Here is a 2,389-nt window from a genome sequence, read left to right as displayed (position 1 = left end):
ACTAATTACGAAATTGCCACCTTGCAACTTTGCAACCATTAGATCATTAATTCATAAATTTGATCAATGAACATAAATTGGTTTTACAGGTCTCACGAAAAACCCTTGGTCTCACGTGAACCCAACCCTATATATATATATATCGAGAGAGGTTCAAGGGAAACCCCCAAAATAAATCAGAGGAGGGATACCCTTGTAACCATTCATCTGGATGGTATGCACATGTGCATACAAGTACTTGAAATTGATTCTTGGATTTTATGCACGTGTGTATAAATGTTATGCACTTGTGCGTTGCAGTCGAATTGCTTATCAATTACCTGTATGCACATGTGCATACCGCCTAGTTTTGTTCTTCAGTTTTTTATTATTTTGCGGTTTTTTCCTAAACTTTACCCTATATATAATATGACTAATAAACTATAGACAAATACAAATAAAATTTTATCGAAGTTATATGTTTTAGCGGCGGGTTGGGTTGGTTAGGCTTGACTAACTCAATTTCAACCCTTTTAATTGGCGGTTTAGGGTTTGACAGGTTGAACGGTTTTAACAGTTTTTTGTATACCTCCAACTGAGGATGGTGACTTCGACCGGTAAATGCTTACCAAAGTGTCCCTTACTTCTGAAAGTGAACAATTATTTTGGTATAAACTAAAATAAAAATAGAGGGAGTAGTATCTAACTTTGGAAGTTATTGAATTCCAATAAATTCTGGTTTACATTAAATATTCAATCCTCTAGTAAATCAAAATCTTTGTCATTTCCATGTACCCCATTTATGTGTTAATCCTCTTGGCTAGTTCGATAAGTCTTGTTTGGTTGTTTGAAATTCATTACCATCAGCTACAGAAGGTTATATGCAGACGAACCAGAACTCAACTTTCAGCCACTTCCTTATCAATTAGTTCACGTGATAGGATAGAACAAAACCTTATTTTAGGTTTGACATAACATTAGACCGGATTGATGAGAACTGATTAGGACAAAAATGCAAGTTTCCACTGAAATAGGTGGAACAAATTGGGGGAAATGAGACAAAATCGATAAGTTACTAATTAAAATCTAAAACGTTCTGCAGTTCTTTTACTTGCCATCTTGTTCCAATCACATTTTTTTACTTATAAGCGAATATCCATAAACACGAGGATCTTGTCAATATATTGAGTTTGAGATCATTTTGTACACAATAGTTTCCTATTCGTAATGTTTCCTTTATTCATAATAATTAATCAGAAATGTGAAGAAAAAAGAAGATAAAGAAAGGTATATATGTCAAAGGGGTACATAAGTTGGATTCTTTTGATTGGAATTCGAAAAAACTTCATGGATGCTTGGGAGTTGGATCCGGGTGAGTTTTGACACCATGGTAATCAATGTTGTAAACGTCGTCTTTACTTGTTGCATCAAATTCTTTCATGGTTGAACTTGCTTGCTTTCTAGATCTTTTTTGCTTGCCATCAACCTGTATCAACAATTGACATAATTGTTCTATACTCTATCTAGTTAGCAACAATTCAGGGCACGAAGGCCTCTCTACCCTTTTTGGAGTTGGGATAAGGATGTATACATCATCTTACCCTCCAGATTCTATCTTTGTATTGAGATATGTTTAGTTTGTTTGATTTATCTGACACATAGAAGGCACTACCATGGATGCAATGAGATCATCTTTAAACCATGATGGTTACCTTTTCTATTACCACACTTCAAAGTTATATTCCCTTATTGCACATCTTTGATCATAGAAGGAGGCTTCATTCGTCTAGAAACATACATAGTCTTTTACTGTAGTTATTGGATCGAGTGTAACCGTACTCGATCCAATCTTTTGACCACAGATATGGTCAAAAGTTATAGTTGTTTTGAATCATATGAAAATTTAATAATAAAAATTAGATTGTTGTTTGTGTTGTTGTTACCTTGTTAATATTGATAATCTGGTATGCTTCTCCTAATGTTGCCATGCTTCTCCTTCCTTAGGATTTAATGAGTGGATTTGGAGTTGAATGGGAGACAAAGTAGAGCTCTAGACTTGCAAACACAAAGAAGAAGCAGAAGAATAGTATAGCCTTAGAAACTAAAAGTCTCATTTTTTAGGATATTCTAACCTTAAAACATGATATGGGAAATAAGGTGAATATATAGGATAGGTGTCAGAATGTGAGGTTTGTTATATATATATATATATATATATATATATATATATATGTACTCATTTGTTAACCAGGTAATTAAATAGTATTAATTTTACAAACTCATTTTAATCGTATATTTTTTTATCAACAATTATTGTTAAATGAGAGGCTATAAAATGAAGAAACATGAGATAAATTAAATTAAATGGAAGGTAATTTTGGAACAAATTGTTTTTATTTTTGAAAGATAA

General features: G+C 32.7%; 1 long non-coding RNA gene across 1 annotated transcript; it reads right to left on the bottom strand.

The window, feature by feature from the left end:
• Positions 1 to 1,141: 1,141 nt before the first annotated feature.
• On the bottom strand, positions 1,142 to 2,108 carry LOC112503627. Its single transcript, XR_003068039.1, has 2 exons — positions 1,923 to 2,108; positions 1,142 to 1,465 (listed from the first exon to the last, which is right to left on the bottom strand). It is a non-coding gene; the product is annotated as an uncharacterized LOC112503627 (long non-coding RNA).
• Positions 2,109 to 2,389: the final 281 nt, after the last annotated feature.

This window comes from Cynara cardunculus, unplaced genomic scaffold (assembly GCF_001531365.2).
Source record: "Cynara cardunculus var. scolymus isolate 2C unplaced genomic scaffold, CcrdV1 Un_Scaffold_3419, whole genome shotgun sequence".
NCBI classification, from domain to species: Eukaryota; Viridiplantae; Streptophyta; class Magnoliopsida; order Asterales; family Asteraceae; genus Cynara; species Cynara cardunculus.
The sequence above is the reverse complement of the archived record's forward strand: the minus strand, read 5'-3'. Positions and strand labels throughout refer to the sequence as shown.